The sequence below is a fragment of the Podarcis gaigeae genome (assembly GCF_964106915.1).
Source record: "Podarcis gaigeae genome assembly, chromosome: 7".
In the NCBI taxonomy this organism is placed as follows: domain Eukaryota; kingdom Metazoa; phylum Chordata; class Lepidosauria; order Squamata; family Lacertidae; genus Podarcis; species Podarcis gaigeae.
In genome coordinates, this window is record NC_139683.1 from 74,422,604 (window position 1) to 74,440,317 (window position 17,714).

The following is a 17,714-nucleotide window of genomic DNA, read 5'->3' on the forward strand; positions in this document are numbered from 1 at the left end:
TTGTTCAAGCCGGAGTTGGAAAAGATCTCTAGGGGTTTAGAAGACCCCTTCCCCAAAGGGAGGCAAATCTCCCAACCCTTGGATTTTCTCTTCATTTTCATTCAAAATCCAAGCATCAGGTGAGGCAGTCTAAATGATTTCCTCACTTCATACTTATCGAAAAGGTTAATCGGAAGGGAAGGGTCTGCTCAGTCGAGAAGACAATAACAGCAGTGTAGCATTATGTTTGATCATTGTCCCCATTTTGTTTTCTCCTGTGTTTTTGTGTCTTTGTGCAAGTGAGGCATGGCTGGCAGATAGATGAAGGTGAGCAGAGGGCTCTGTCAAATTTGTTCAACGGAAAATGAAATCTTTTTGCTGCTGCTTGTGTAGCCTCAAGGAGAACACAGAGCCCTTGACCAAACACTGTTGCCTTGTCCTCCTTTCAGCGAAATCTTTTTTTTTTTCCTTCAAAGGAAGCACCTGACATCTAGCAATAACTTTCTGGGGGGGGGGGGTTGTGTCAAGATGTCCTCTTGTACCAGTATTCAGGTGGCAGCTTTCTCTCATAACCAGTTTGTGCTATAATGCTAAACTGCAAAGTGGGGGATGGGGTGGGCTTTGGTTCCTTATGAAGGTTGCTTGGAGAAAACATTTGTGTGATTTTTCACAGTGGCTACAGACTTAGAAATTTCCTGTTAAACTATAGCAAGCTGTTAGGCTAAGAGAGCGGGACAACAAACAACATGATGCAAGGTGACTGTCAGTGAAGACTGTCAATGGAAGAACGTCTAATGAAAAGGTACCAGAGCAAACTAAACAAGCTGACATTATTATTATTATTATTATTTTAAAAAAGCAAAGACTTTTCCATAGAAATCCATTCCTTTGGACCAGGAAAACAGGTTTCAAAATACAAAAAAAAGGGGGGGGGAGAATTTTTCATAATAATGTTGTGCATCTTCAGAGTGTTGAATCTGGGGGGCTAAATGTCTTAAGTTCAGGGGTAAGAAATCCTTTGGCCTCCAGATGTTATTGGACATCAAGCTCAGCTAGCAAGGCCAACAGGGATGCAACATCTGGATAGCCATAGATGCCACATCGCTATTTTAGCTGATAAAACTATCAGTGGCAAAGCGGATTACTTCAGAATTTTACAGCAGCTGGTATTTACGAGCAGTAAATGAATAAAACACTATATTTCCCACAATTTGATTCTTTTAAATAATTCATCACATGACTTCTGACATTTTGCAGTAGGCTTTATGATGTTTTCATGTCTTGAAATATGGATCAGTGGTGCAGGTCAGGATACTGGATAAGGCTGCAATAGGAGTTGGTGCCTCGTCTAGAACACACTGCCAACCATATTTCTTTTTAATCAGTTCAGTTATAGTGCCCGTTCAGAGGTTTTGCAAAGATTTAACGCTCCTCAGTCTGACTTCTCATAGATGAATGTGTGAGCTGCAGGACGGTCCTCCAAAGTTTGAAAATTAATGTTCAGCAGTGTCAATGCATTCCTAACGGCTGGAAGAATGCTTAGTAGCTGAAAAAAGCCAGGACACAACCCAAAGAAGCAAGTGGAGGACCTTATGCATTATATCTTACTGCCCCTTATACAGTGATACCTCAGGTTAAGTACTTAATTTGTTCCAGAGGTCCATTCTTAACCTGAAACTGTTCTTAACCTGAAGCACCACTTTAGCTAATGGGGCCTCCTGCTGCCGCTGCACTGCCGGAGCACGATTTCTGTTCTCATCCTGAAGCAAAGTTCTTAACCTGGGGTACTATTTCTGGGATAGCGGAGTCTGTAACCTGAAGTGTATGTAACCTGAAGCGTTACCCAAGGTACCACTGTATAATGAAGCAAGAGAAATATTTTTAGCACCTATAATGACAAGGTCCCCTGGCCAGAACCCCTCCGACATGATTTTATATCTCCTTCCAGACACAGATAAGTATGTGACCTGGCATGTAGCACTCTTTGCAACTGCCACTAGGAAAATTAGAGCAAATTATATAGCCAAGGTAGCCACCAACTGTAAAGGAGATGAATTTATTTGACCCTATCTACATCTACATCAAACTGTATTCTATCTTTATCACCAAACTCCAAATATAATTGCACATTGTATTAATTAACATTATTTTTAATATATTAGTGGCCATGTGATAATTCAAGCTTATAAATTTTATTGTTTAATGTCTTAACTTGTATATTAAGGTACTTTTATAGCTCTGTTTAGAGTAGGTAATGTCTTGATAATATACATGTTTTTGTAGCCTTATTGGAGTTCACCGATTGGGTCTGCGTTGCCAGTGGCGTAGTGTGGGTTGTCAGCACCCGGGGCAAGGCGAGTAATTTGCGCCTCCTAACCCGTGGATTTTAGTAGGGGCAGAGAGCTGCAAGTGCGAGCATGCCCCCCCAGATGTTGCGCCTGGTGCAGCCGGGCCCCCCTGCACCCCCCACGCTACGCCACTGTACGTTGCTCCCGGACAGGAGGAAGGAAGTCAAATGACACCGAGGGTTGGTTCAGAGAAAGAGTTCTTTATTTCTGCTCTCCGGAACAGCAGAAAGGCACCTGAGTGGTGTGTCCACAGCAAGTCCAAAGAAATGAGAAATTTCATGCAGTATATATATATATATATATATCCTCCAGGCACCCTCTCCCTCCTTCCCCAGGAATCCAACCACATCAGCCTATACACGCAGGTTGACATCACATATGTTCCTGCTCCGGTATTCTTAACCATAAAAGGCTATTCCTTCCTGTACTTCTGACCATAAAAGGCTATTTCTATTCCTACTCTTATCTTGGAGCAAGAGGTCACCAACTCCAAGAACACACTCTGGCGCTGCTCCCAGACTACGTGTCTATGTGTCAGAGTGTGTCCAGGACGTAAGATAAGACCTAGACGTGTCATCCCTGTTCTAGTGGAACAGTCAAAGCCATCCTTGCCATCATGAACTGATAAAGGAGAGGACTCTGAGCACCTGTTTATTCAGCCGGGTTTTTGTTTATATATTGACTCAGAGCTCAAGTTAATGGAATTTAGCTAAGGAAAAATAGGGATTTTGGTGCCTGTCTCAAACTGCCTGCACAGTCAGTTTTGGGTTTGGGAATCCCATTCCTTCATTTTAGGTTTTTGTATCAATTCAGTATATTTTCTTTTAATTGTTGAATGATTCTGTGTACATTGCGGCAGCCTTTGGCTATGTGCAATAAAACTGACTAAGTGTTCAGGTTTCCAGCCACTCCATCCCAACTCCTTCTTTCTGTGCTCTTCCTTCCAAAAGCCAGCCAGCTTTACGGTGGCCAAGTTTGCCGATGATACTGAACGGTTCAGAGTCCTTTTAACAAAAAAGAGATGGTGAAGATCCTACAAGCAGAGTGAATGGGTAGTAAAATAGCAGATGCAATTCACTGTAAACAAGCGCAAAAAATGGTGCATATCAGGGCAAAAAAACAACAACACCCCCCAAAATGCCATCAATTTCACATGTACATCCACAGGGTCTGAATTGGCAGTGAAATGCAACCTTGGAGTCATAGCGGATAGCTCAGTGGTCAACTCAATGTGTGGCAGCTGTGAAAAAGGCAAATTCCAAGCTAGTGATCATTAGGAAAGGAACTGAAAACAAAACTGCCAATGTCACAATGCCATTATGCAAATCTACGGTGAAACTGCATTTGGAATACTGTGTACAGTTCTAGTCACCTCAGCTCTTAAGGGCTATTGCAGAGTTTTAAAAGGTTCTGAAAAAGGCAGCTGAAATTATTAAGGGGTGGAGCAACTTCTCTTTGCAGAAAGCTTATTTTTGTGACTTTTTAGCTGAGAGAAAAGGCGAGTAAGATGATAGAATGATAGAAGCTTATAAAAGTATTCATGGCATGCAGAAAGTGGGTGGTGACAAGCTTTTTTTCTCCCTCTCATATTACTAGAGTTTGTGGACATCCGTTTTAGCTGAATATCAGAAGATTCAGTATAGAATCACATTCAGCACAGTTGTCCCCACAGGTGACAATGATTGCTTCCAACCTGGATGGCTTTAAAAGAGGAATTTTTTTTTTTGGGGGGGGGAGGATCATGGAGGACAAGGATAACAATGCCTACCAGCAATCATGGGTATGTTCTACCTCCACTGTCAGAGGCAGTATGATATCATTGTTAGAATTCCAGCTCCATGATTGCAGTCATGGGTTTGTTGTCTTTCACATGGTGGTATGTGTTTTGACTCCACAGAGTGGGAAGTGACGGAAACAGGATATTTGTGTTACTGTGTTCCGTGAAGTGGGACTATTGTCCTTTGTTCTTTTTCTCTTTGCTGTTTGATGCTAGAAAGAGAGGGAGCCATGTTGCAGTGCTCCCTGTGTAAATAAAGCAGATTAGCCAAAATGCTGAGTTGCTGAGGTCTGTCACGCAAGGTGTGCAAACTCTTCGGATCCCTACATGTGCGGGTGTCTGCTGGCATCGGTCGCTGTGATGTTCGGGCAGAAGAAAGCTTTTGAAGCTCCTGAACGATCAACCAGGAGGGAGGGAACATGCCAGGCGGGCATGTGTCTCTACCAGGGTCCTACTCGAGTGTAGGCTGAACTCCTGACAACCATTTCCTGGGAATCATAGGAGGGCATAGTACTGCTGTGCTCATGTTCTACTCTCAAGTTTCCCACAGGTATTTGGTTGGCCACTGTGAGAACATGATGCTGGCCTCATGGCTCTTGTTAGGCTCTTATTATGTTCTCCCTGAGCTTACAAAGTCCACAATGAGCTTTTTTGGGTTCCTTCTCTCCCATTTGGTATATTTTTGCTATTCATTTTTTCCCTTAATGTAAGTTTCACCAACCCTTCTGATATCTCCTCCTTGTGAGAGGGTGGCTACAAAAGGACTTGCATTCGGGCAAGTGAGCCCGCCGTTGGTATTTGTGATATTACACCACCAGTGGACATGACTTTGCTCCTGCAGAATTAGTGCTCAGCATACAGGCAGCTTACATGGAAGTCATAAAAAAGACTTGTGTGTTTGCTGTTGGTGTGTGGAAAGTGTGGATAGAAGCCTCTCAGAATACTAGAGCATGCAGTGATGTAATGAAGCTGGATAGCAGTAGATTCAAGGCCAACCACGTAACTATCAGGGGACTTCTTTGCCACAAGGTATACTAATGATCTCTAGCTCAGATGGCTGGTTTTTCTTTTGTTAAGTATTAGACAAATTAATGAGTAAGCCTCTGAGTTGTTAATGGAACTTCCATGTAGATCTGAATGCTCTTGAGGCATACCATAGGGGGAAAACTATAATTTAGGGTCAAACTAGATGTGACACCATTCATGCAATTAGCAATTATTCCTGAACCAGATCCCCCTCCCTCCAGGCATTCTGTTTGCATCGAGAGAAAAGCTCCAATCGCTGTGCTAAAAGAACATTTATACAATTGCTAGTCGTGGGTATGGGTTCCTGACCAGTTTTCCTCTATGAAACCCTTCTTGTCTGAGACATCTGGCTGCTGGTTGTTGGAAACAGAATGTTGAATTAGTGCTCTGATCCAGTAATACAGTTATTATCCTCTGAAATGCAAAAGCCCTGATGCAGAATGAATTCCCTTCAGTAACCGGATAGAGAGGGGCATTTATCTGTAAAAAAAAAACACATCCAGACCATTCAGTTGGTCTTATATGCCCATCACAGTGCAGATGGAGTTGCATATCCTTGCCATATTGGCTGTGGTCAAGGGAACCTGCATATGCATGCCACTGGCCTTTTTTGCTGGATCCAGGGAAACACTTTTGCCTTCTAGATTCAAATAGGAATGCTGTGAGTGTGTGTTGTCGATCTTTGCAATATTTTACTGCTTACATTTCCAGTCTTGGCAGGTAGAAATGAAAAATAATGGGGAGGGGAGGAGAGTTAAGTGGTCATTTTCAAACGTCAGAAAAGTTTTGGTTCACTTAGCATCTGAGCTCTGGGTTGAAGGTTCAGATCACTGCTTTGGTTACCCTTGACTTTAACTGGCTGAGAGAGAATGAGAAAAATAGACCACAAATGAATCACAGTCTTAAATTGTTGGGCATTTTGCCAGCAGCTGAGCTATTAAAGCTGGTTTTCCCATCAACGCTTAAGCAACAGGTTTTTGAGAAGTCAGCTTTAAGAGGACAGCTAAAGTTAGATAAAGGGCTTTATTGCTTAAGCCCCAACTAATGAGCTCTTGAGTGTTTTAAGGCCGTTTTGCCAATCATTCTCTACTTTCTCGCGCACACACACACTGCTGTAATTAAGGATCTGTTTACATTTCAGCTGTGGACCTAAAATGTTATAACTCAAACACATTGTGTGTGTGTGTGTGTGTTGGGGGTGAGGCAGATGGGGAATACTCAGCTGTGCTGTTACTGTGAGAATTCAGAGTACTATTTATCACCTGCAAAAGGTATCTCAGGGATTGCTTTCTGCCACATGCCCTTCTCCACACATTAAGATCTGCAGAGTCAGCCTTGCACCATGTCTTGCTGCTTGCTGAAGTTCCATCTGCAGAGTCAGGGAGCATAGCTTTGGGATAGTGGTACCCACTCTGTGGAGTACCCTCCCTAGACAGCCTTCAACTTTATTTCCTCCTCTTATACCCATCCCTCTGGCATCCCTTTCCTGCCTATTGGATTCAAACCCTCCTTCATAATATCTCTACCCCACCCTACTCCCATCCTGAGCTATTGCTGGTTTACTTTTAACTTCTAAAAGGGGGAAGAGGCAGCATGGGAATGTTTTAGTAAATTAATAAATAAATCCTGCCTAGTCCTTCATGTTATGACAGCTCACATCCAAACACCATCAGAGGCGCCATCACCGTAGACTCCCTCAATACATCACAGTGCCTGTGAAATGTTCTCTTCCAGGTTTTTTGTTCTCTCAGCCTCTGTTTCTTCCTGTTAACAGCTGGGAGCAAATCCAGCTGTGATAGATACAGCTCCACATATATATATTTCCATACAATTGCACAGTATACGCACTTGTTCTCTTTCCCTTTCCCAGTTTTGCTTTGGTGAATTGATTCATTCTCACCCAATTTCCGTGTCCTTGCTTTACATTGCTCCATTTCCAGTTTCCAAAACTGTTTCAGTGGTTGACCCCCTCCCTAAACATCTTGCCAACATTTATAAATTTCTTCATTCTAGTCTGATGGTTTGTTTGCTTTTGTAATGTACCTGGTCTCAACTGCTATGGGTGGCTAATAATATATTAAAAATAGTATATTGTAAGACCCTCCCCACCACAATAAAATAAAAATCCAGAGATCCTGTCACCGTATTTTTCGCTCTATAAGACGCACCAGACCACAAGACGCAGCTAGTGTTTGGAGGAGGAAAACAAGAAAAAAAAATATTCTGAATCTCAGAAGCCAGAAGAAGAAGAAGAAGAAGAAGAAGAAGAAGAAGAAGAAGAGGAGTTTGGATTTGATATCCCGCCTTTCACTCCCTTTAAGGAGTCTCAAAGCAGCTAACATTCTCCTTTCCCTTCCTCCCCCACAACAAACACTCTGTGAGGTGAGTGGGGCTGAGAGACTTCAAGGAAGTGTGACTGGCCCAAGATCACCCAGCAGCTGCATGTGGAGGGCAGAGACGCGAACCCGGTTCCCCAGGATTACGAGACTACCGCTCTTAACCACTACACCACACTGGCTCTCTGGATTTGCTCCCAGCTGTTAACAGGAAGAAACAGAGGCTGAGAGAACAAAAAGAGGGATCGCTACGCAGTGAAAGCAGCAATCCCTCTTGCTGTTCTGGCTTCTGGGATAGCTGTGCAGCCTGCATTCGCTCCATAAGATGCACACACATTTCCCCTTACTTTTTAGGAAGGAAAAAGTGAGTCTTATAGGGGAAAAAATACAGTATATCATACAAGACTTCCAATAGTCATGAATAACTTCGTCTCCTGCTTTCTTTAGAACTTAGACACCATTATTGTTTTCCAGGACTGGATTTTAAATATAACTATTAATCCTTTCCCATCATTTCACACTCTTCCTGCCTTTTGGAAAATTTACCTCCCCAGTTCTAAATGTAGCTTATTTCACAGTTGGACATTCCACTGGTGCACTGAGGAGGGGTGGGGGGAAGCTGGCAATGCAACAGCCCAAAACCAACTAATGAGTGCATATTCCACGGTGAAGAAGTTGCTTTTTAATAACATACAAGTCCAACCATGTGTTCTGTCTTGTAAGGTAGGGTTACCAGACATCCCTGTTTCCTGGGGACAGTCCCCAGATTTGTGAAAAAGTCCCTGGACAAATTCGATCCCCGGAATGTCCCTGGATTTCATCTAATGTCACTGGGAAATGCAACTGCGGCAGTCTCAGCAGCCCGGAGCAGTTGGCTCTGGCTGGCTTCAGGAGCTGCTTGGAGGTCCCCATATGATGGTGGTGCAGGGGCTCTAATATGCAGCTTCTGGGCTGCCTCCACCTTCCCTGACCCCAGCAACTATGCTGTGAAGGGAGGCTTCATGCTGCCTATTGGAGCAGCCCCCCAACTCCTAATTGCGTACAAGCAGGAGTGGGGCGGGGTTCTCTCAGCTGTGAAGGGAGGCTTCACGTTGCCTATCAGAACTTGTGTGCAAGCAGGAGGGGGCAGGGATCTCTCAGTTAGGCAACTGGAAGCCTCCCTTCCCAGCTGAGGGATCCCTGCCCCCTCCTGCTTGCATGCAAGTAGGAGTTGGGATGGGGCTGCTCCGAAAGGCAGTGTGAAGTCTCACTTCCCAGCTGAGGGACCCCTGCCCCCTCCTTGCATGCAAGTAGGACTGGGATTGGGACTGCTCCAATGGCAAGGGAGGCATTGTGCTTCCCAAGCCTCACTGCTGCTGCTCTCAGCCCTCCTCCTTCGCCTTCCATGCCTGACCCACCACGCACCACTTCCCCACCACCACCGAAGAACAACTCAGGGGCTGCCTAGGCTCATGGAGAAAGGAGATAGAAGCCTCAGAGGAAGGGGAAACATGGTGTTGGAGGTCAAGGCGGCGGTCGCCCCTCTGCCACCGCCATTGCTGCAGCATCAAAGTCCCGAATGTGTCTTATTTATTTTTTTGTTTGTTTGTTTGTATATTTATTGTGTCCCCGGATTCACTGAAAACAAATCTAGTAACCTTATCGTAAGGTATCTAGGCAAATGAATGGGTTGCACAGACCATAATAATAATAATAATAATAATAATAATAATAATAATAATAATAATAATAATTTATACCCCGCCCATCTGGCTGGACTTCCCCAGCCACTCTGGGCGGCTTCCAAAAATATTAAAATACTGTAATACATCAAACATTAAGCATTATGAATACGTCAGCACTTAATGAAATATGGGTGTATCTTGTTTGTTTTGGTTTTTCAATGAGGCATCCATTTGCTTCATTTGTAGCTGATAGCATTATTTAGTCTAATTGATGACATCTTTGATAATGACAGAATCCTGATTTCAAACGTTAGGTTTGGACAACTCACTCCTGGCTTCAGGAGTGTGAATGCAGACCCTCCAAGTGTCCCCATTTCCCAGGGGCAGTTCCATATTTACAGAAGCCATCCCGGTTTCTAATTTGATCCCAGAATGCTCTGCTTTTCCTTAGGACATCCCTATTTTCATTAGCAAAATGTTGCCCCCTGAGCCAAGTTGATAAGTAACTATACAACCTTTAGAAGACATCTGAAGGCAGCCTTGCATAGGGAAGTTTTAAAATGTTTCATGTTTTATTCTGTTTTTATATTTCTTGGAAGCTGCCCAGAGTGGCTGGGGTAAAATAATAATAATAATAATAATAATAATAATAATAATAATAATAATATAATAGGACACACCTATTTTCATTGGAGAAGTCTTGGAGAGTATGGGGAATGTGGCTGCAGAAAGTGAGGCAAACCAGTCAGTTGACACTGTATGACTGTATGTGGTGTGGACCCTGGAAGTGTCTTGCTGGTGTCTGACCAGACAGGTGAGCTCCAAAGCCCTCTGAAACCCCATCTGATTTACAGTTCATCTTGGCCTTTGTGCTTTCCTGGTTGCAAAGCTTCCTTTAGCTTGCATCACGATGCTAGAGTTGGGTCCCTGGGAATTCATTACAGTCTCACTGCTTCGCTAAGCAGGAACCAGTATACTCTAATGAGTTTCAGCAGCACAAGAAGAACTTTATCCCTCCCTTCCATTACCCCTCCATCAACTTATTTAATTATTTATTTTAATTCCAACCTGCAGCAACTGAAGAGATATGGAACTCATTTTGCAAGCGTTCCCGGGAGATAAGAAAAGTTGGCTCAGTGGTAGCATATGTTCTTTGTTGCAAAGGGGGCGAAAACCCCATCATGCACACATACACACACAATTCCAAAAACCACAGGTATTATCAATGGTAGAATTAGAAATCTTAAGCAGTTTGAACTGCTGTGCTCCTTCAGAATATATTATTGCAGAATATATGCAATAAAATTGATCAAGCAGCATAAACACAGAGGGACCTCATTCAAGAAATAATTATCAAGGAACAACAGAAATCTTACGTGTAGACTGTTCCATAAAAAGGGGAAAGAAATATCATAAATGGATTCTCAAGACCTTTCTCAGAGAGACAGTTGCCTATATAATATTTATTTCTTCTTTTTAGCAGGGTCACAGATGCCCATTCGCAAGAAGTATCGGAAAAGAAGCAACCACTGAAAGATCAAAACGTGGCGTTGAGAAGGAATGTTTGGACTTGGATTTGTCTAATGGAATGTTGGTTACATGTGGAATGAAGCAACGGTATTCAGAATAAGCTTGTTCTTCATGCTGACACCCAAACACGGTGCGTACAATGCAGATGTGGGTCACTTCCAGATGACCTGTTTGTTTAGCTTTCATCCTGATTTGCTTGCACAAAGTTTTGGGGAGGTCAGAGAGTGTTGGCTGCTTACTGAGCTCATGCTCTCGTGCACCCACAGAATGTGGCAAAAGAACAATTAGATATCTCCACCCCTTCAGATCAGCAGTATAGCATAGGCAGAAAAATGTTGCTACTCTCCTCCAATGGGCAATTGGCTAATTACATACTGAGGTATAAAGGAGCTGAGGGAGCAATGGGATGTATGTCCTCATGCCAATGTGAAGCATGAAAGTCCTGTAGCATCTTCCTTTTGAGAAGAGCAAGGCAAAATCACAGACCTGCCAAAATGCAGATGAGAGGTTTTGTTCATAAAGCACTATAGATGGTCTCTGCCACCAATGAAGAATGCTGCCTTAAAATTGTGACTGCAACTGTGTTTGCTTTTGTTACTGTTATCTTTTACTGCAAGAATAACCTTTCTTTGTATACATTGTGTTTGCTTTCTCCTTATGCCCTCTCTTACGTGCACACACTCATACAGTGGTACCTTGGGTTCAAACACTTCAGGTTACAGACTCTGCTAACCCAGAAATAGTTCCTTGGGTTAAGAACTTTACCTCAGGATGAGAACAAAAATCGCACGCCGGTGGCGGGCCCCATTAGCTAAAGTGGTACCCCAGGTTAAGAACGGACCTCCGGAATGAATTAAGTATGTAACCAGAGGTACCACTGTACCGTGTTTTCCTGCACTTAAGATTTGAGGTGTATAGTTATTGTTTCTGACGATGTTTTTAAGAGTTAAATTGCAGCTGGTTGTCTGAATCTTTGGTCACATGTCACTGTTATTAGAGTGACTACAGGGCTTTTCCCTTACATTCTAATGACTGGTTGTTTCCAAATAGAAAAGTGCACTGACTGTAGTCACACTCCTTTTATATTCTTTTGTGTTCCTCTACCCATTAATATGGGATGCGGGTGGCACTGTGGGTTAAACCACAGAGCCTAGGACTTGCCGATCAGAAAGTCGGCGGTTCGAATCCCCACAACGGGGTGAGCTCCCGTTGCTCGGTCCCTGCTCCTGCCAACCTAGCAGTTTGAAAGCACGTCAAAGTTCAAGTAGATAAATAGGTACTGCTCCGGCGGGAAGGTAAACGGCGTTTCCGTGTGCTGCTCTGGTTCACCAGAAGCGGGTTAGTCATGCTGGCCACATGACCCGAAAGCTGTATGCCCGCTCCCTCGGCCAATAAAGCGAGATGAGTGCCACAACCCCAGAGTCATCCACGACTGGACCTAATGGTCAGGGGTTCCTTTACCTTTTAACCCATTAATATATGTTGGAATTAAGAGCTTGCAAACAGGTATATCCCTTTCTCAGCTTTTTTTTTTTTAAGGAGGGCAGGGGGTTAATGCCTAGCATTATGGAATTCTAATCTTGTGGGAATGTAGGAGATTAGAAAAGGAACTATGTGTTTGCCTGAGCTAGGCCAAACTTGGTTATTGTCATAAACCTTTTGTCTGCAGCTCATGGCAGTACTTTGACTCAATGCCACAATCTCTCTCAGCCACATATCTTCCGAACTGAGCTTGCAAATCAAAGTCAGATTTTTTTGCAATAGAAGAAGAAAAACATCTTTTTGAGTGCACTATTCTGCAATACTAGCTGAATACCAATGATGTTGTATATATGCATGACCCCAGATCTGGAAAAACCCCAGTGACCATGCCACTATAATATTGGTAGGTGCAGAAAATCCCTCTGTCTCTCAGGCAGGAACCTCAATACTCAGCCTAAAACTGCAGAAAGAAACAGACCAGCCAGCTCTTGAACTATCAGCCAAGCATGCGTATTATAGCATTTGTTTCATTGTACAATACTTCTAAGATTGTGTTTATTCACCTGTCTGTTCACCTATTCACATATTACACCTGAATAGTGGTAATGCAGCTGCCAAATTGCTCCATTTTGCAACCAGACCAATTTTAGCACACAGTGAAGTAAACACAAAGGAGGGAGGGGAAGAGACTATCCTCAAACTGCTATAAAAACGTGATCTGTCCATAACACAGAGCAATCAGACAAAAGCTTTACTGGTATAATGGTCTTTGAATGCACCACATAGTGATAATTGAGCTTAGTCATTTGAATCTGTTCATGGATGGAAAGGTGGATGAGAGAAACAAATCTGAAACTTTGTGGGTGCAAAGCTACTGCGAAGGGGTGATTGGAGCAGGGAAAATATGAGTGAGGAAAGGGTTACGCATCCCCCCATCCTGTGCTTCTACATTCCCAGGAGCCTCTTCTGGAAGTAATTTCCCCAAATACTGTAACATGTCTTTGTACCTTATTCTATTGAGGTTTGGCACCTGCAGATCATTTGGTAGCAATTACAAGTCCAAGTGTGGCTCAGCACAAGGCAAGGCATATCAGAACCATGGATAGCTCCCAGTGGTTCCTGCTGGCTGATGTGTGAAAGGACAGAGTCATCAGTTTTCAAAAGAATGAAGCATGGCAGGGCATTCCCTTCCAGTGACTCCACCACTTTGAGAGAGCTGCATGCAAACTTTAAAGCAGGGGTGGGGAACTACTGCACCTCTAGATGTTGCTGAATTACAATTCCCATTAGCCACAGCAACCATGGCCAATGGCCAGGGATGATGGGAGTTGTAGTTCAGCAATTTATGGAAGGCTCAAAGTTCCCCAAACCTGATTTAAAGGGTCCAAAACTGATTCTGCAGTTGCATGGTCTTGTCTAGGTGTGGTCATCCTCACAGACTGACAATGATGGGAGAGTAGTGTCTTCAGGCTGGGACAGCGTAGAAGGCAGTGCTGAGTGGGACAACTGGTGACTGATATCAGTCCAAGTCCCTGGGTCCCTTATATTTTGCTCATAGTGTGTTTCTCTCTGACATATGTTCTGTAGGTGTACCTGCTTGTACGAGGTGTCTGGCAATAAATGTGCACTGGGAAGACTCAGGATTGTGGTGGCTGGTGGACCCCACCACATATTTCAGCATATTCAATAGATTGTGATATCAGACGTAATGTGCATACAAAGTATGTTGCTAAGCTTGTGAATGTTATCAGGATCCCTCAAACATCCAGTCAAACTGTGTTGGTTGTCTGAAAAGGACTTAGGTCCAAAGGCATGTGGAGTAACAGGAGTACGAGTTGTCCTAGGACACTTAGTATAGGTCTACTGTCTTTTTCCCCCCTAGGGGGGTCGCATAGCCCTTGAGTTGCCCCAATATCTATCCAGTGACCGCTCCAGCTCACAACAGCTCAAAAGCGCACCTGTCTCTGCCCACGATAAAATCAGAAGTACAACAATTATTATTTCCTATCTTCTTCTTGTACAACATGGTTAGGTTTCATGCCTAATGATATCAAGTGTGAGTGGGGAAAACATGTGATTGGAAGCTCATGCATCATATAATTATACTTGTTATCAGGGAAGACATGGCTGGTGCTGCAGACCTTAGACTGGGGACTGTGACAGTGAGGCCCAGGTGCACTTCTTCCTGCATCACTAGAGCAGTTTGTTGGTAGTAGAGTTTAGATCCTTGCTCCTCTGCAGCAGCAGCACCATCTAGATCAGCCTTTCTCAACTTGTGGATCCCCAGATGTTGTTGAACCACAACTCCCATCACCCCTTGCAAGGCTCAGGGATGATGGGAGTTGTAGTCCAACAATATCTGGGGACCCACAGGTTGAGAACTGCTGATCTAGATGGTCAGAGGGCATACTGCAACTTTTCAGTCCAGCAAAATCACATGACACGAGGAGTTGCTAACACATCACTTCTGACTTTGGCCTGTTTCCTCTGGAAAACTTGCCAGGGTCTACTGAACTGCTTTCCTGTCTCCAGGTTATTAGCTCTGATGTTGCCTCTGTGTAATTTGTGATCCGGCACATGAAAGAAGAAGATGTAGATTATCTATTAAGCCTTGTTTGTCCAAGAGAACTGGAACTGAATGGTGTCTCTTCCATGGCGTTTTGTAGAAGTTAATATCAAGTGTTCATATTCTATTTGTTCTTGGCTTAGGGAGAAGTAATTTTGTGTTGGTTGTGCAAAAGGAAAAGGAAAGTAGAACAGCTGAATTATTTAAGATCTTCTCACCCATGCAGTGATTGAAATAACTCCCATTCGTAACCTTTGAGTGCTGCTGGTTTTATTATTGATAATAATATGTTGAATATTTATTGGAAAAAGGATAAGGAGATGTGACTGAGCCCTTGCTCTTCTCACCTCAGAGATAATAATGGTTTCAAATGATTAAGTGATCTAGGTTAATACAGTATTTTGTGTTCCCTGGAAAGCAGATCACATGCAATCAATATTGCTAGCTTCATCTTTAGTTTAAGCCTCCCCCCCCCCACCCAATGCAGCAGTGAGCCACAGACTTGTGAAGTCCTGGTCGAGTCTTAGCAGGATCAATCCTATAAGACTAATTATGTGGAAAGAATAACTTCTTTTGTAGAGCAGTTGTCAGAGGGATGGTTGTTGTGTGTGAAGTGGCACAAGCGACTATATACAGATGTAGATCCAGATAATAATTTTTTCCTCTTTCCTTTCGGCGGAAGCTCTTGCGCCAAAATTATGTTGTAACTTGTTTTGTATTGGAAAAATCTGTGCATCTCTGGGGGTACTTTGCTCCTTAATTAGCAGTTAGCAGAAAAGGATTGAGCTGGTGTTTGCTCTCTGCCCTGTTGCTGCCTGATGGAACTGTACTTGGATGAGGTACAAACAGTGCAAAAGCGCCTCATGTTCCAGTGGGAATCTTCATTTTGAAGCATGTGTACAGAACAAGAGAGAAAAATTCATAAGCCATGCTGGAACTGGGGCACTTTGAGGCCTGCATATTCCTGTGACTTGTCTTCCTCGTTTTCAATAACCTGACCAGGAGTACCCTGGAAAGATGAGTTTCTTCAAACTTTGTTCCAGCGGGTATTGAGTATATTATATCATTCCCCTTCTTTTGTCACATTAGATTGTTAAACAATTCACTACGAAGGGCAGAGGTGTGATTACCATAAGATAATGGCACCCATGGGTGTAGGAGGCCTGCACATGACAACCTGTTTCCTGCAGCAGTTGCTTTTGCTAGATTTTAAGACATCTGTGTGTGTGTGTGTGTGTGTGTGTGTGTGTGTGTGTGTGTGTTTGCAGGAAGACAAGAGTATTATGCTCTTTCTTTCCCAACTTTCATGTCTCTCTCCAGAATATTGGCATCTTTCTTCTCCTGCCAAACACACACACACAAAAACAACACACTTCCATAATCTCCTCTCAGAAATATCTGTTTCCTAGAAGTACTCAGCAACCTGGCATCAAAGAGAGGGGGGCATACAGTGTGTTTGGGGTCTGAAAGGTGGGGATGTCATACCCCCCCCAAAAAAGCTACCACCTCCCCTTATCACCATTGAGTTGTTTTCAACACAGTTGCCAATCCCTCACCCTCCCTGATTTCTTACAGGAGCTTTTGATTATTACAGATCCATGACATTATTGTGGTTGACATTCTAGTAAATACAGTTCTCAGAATTACAAAATGTCTTCCACACAGTGTGGTGGTTTTTTTTCCTCTTTTCCTTTCTAATACATGCATGCATGCATACATACATATATACATATACACCCGAGGACACCAAAACCTGCATATATATATATATATATATATATATATGAATTCTCTTTTCCCAACCAGGTACTGTGTACGTTTGTCTCTGTGTGTGCATGTAATAATCATTTTCCTGTTGTATTGGAGTAGGGAGCAGTAGTATAGTCTTACACAGGGGTCTGCAAACTTTTTCGACAAGGGGCCGGTCCACTGTCCCTCAGACCTTGTGGGAGGCCGGACTATATTTTGAAGGGGAAAAAATGAATGAATTCCTATGCCAAACAAATAACCCAGAGATGCCTTTAAAATAAAAGGGCACATTCTAATCATGTAAAAACAGGCTGATTCCCGGACTGTCCGTGGGCCGGATTTAGACAGCAATTGGGCTGGATCTGGCCCCCGGGCCTTAATTTGCCTGCCCATCGTCTTACAGCTGCTAAGACCAACTCCAACCCAGAAAGCCTGCCCCCCCCCGTTACTATAAAGCACCAAAGCTGCAGCAAGCAAAGGCTCTAGCAGCTCAGTCAGCTGCTTGTGGCTGGAAAGCCAAACAAGAAGTTTGTGGCTGTTGCCATGGGAACAAAGGGGCAGTCCATTCTGTACTGAGCACCGGATGTTAGCTCAGTGTGTGTGTCATATGACCCGTACTGGAAGTACATGGGTGGAGTTTATTCTTACTGCTGTGGAGTGCAGACATGTTTCTCTGTACTGATGTAAAAGACAGAAATAAAAGATGTAAACAGATTTCTGTCTGCTTCTTTCCCCTCCCTGGGGGACACCAAAGGGGAGAGAGGAAGAACGGTGTGTTCCTCTCACACATCTGAGAAGAATCGCCGAGACCTCGCCTGCTTATCAGCAGAGTGGCGCAGCGAGGAGGTCGACAAGGAATATCTGCCAATGCCTACGCTGTGGCACATTCCTCTGACCAGGCAGAATTCCAACAGTGGTAGCAGATGCCGGTTGCTGGTTTCTTCGATCCATGGGAGTCTGCATCAAGGAGTAGCAGAGCTACTGTTTTCATCGCTCCGTGGAGGCCTGAGGTGAAAAAGATGATCCTCTGCAGCCAGAGGCTGACCAGAAGAAGCTGACAGCCAAAGCCACGGAGCCAAAGGTATGAGATTTTCGGGCTTAAAAGAGTGAATGCAGATTGAGTTATTCTCTGCTTCACGGGGAGCAGCGTTTGGGAAAACAGCTCCAAGTTAGAAGAGGCCTGCATTCCAGACATTCTTGTGGTTTCCTGTCCAAGGAAAGGAATGCACTGTTGCTAAGCAACGCCCGTCACTGAAG

General features: G+C 43.7%; 1 protein-coding gene across 6 annotated transcripts in view; it reads left to right on the forward strand.

Moving 5' to 3' along the window:
* CDH18 (cadherin 18) overlaps positions 1–17,714 on the forward strand; it is a 605,089-nt gene that overhangs the window by 382,238 nt on the left and 205,137 nt on the right. For 4 of the 6 annotated variants that reach the window (XM_083747250.1, XM_083747246.1, XM_083747249.1 and 1 more), the window contains one exon: positions 10,611–10,790. The exons of 1 other annotated variant lie outside the window; for it this stretch is intronic. The gene's annotated coding sequence lies outside the window, so the exon portion shown is untranslated. The remainder of the gene's footprint in view (positions 1–10,610; positions 10,791–17,714) is intronic. One more of the 6 variants, XM_083747247.1, reaches the window with a different exon arrangement.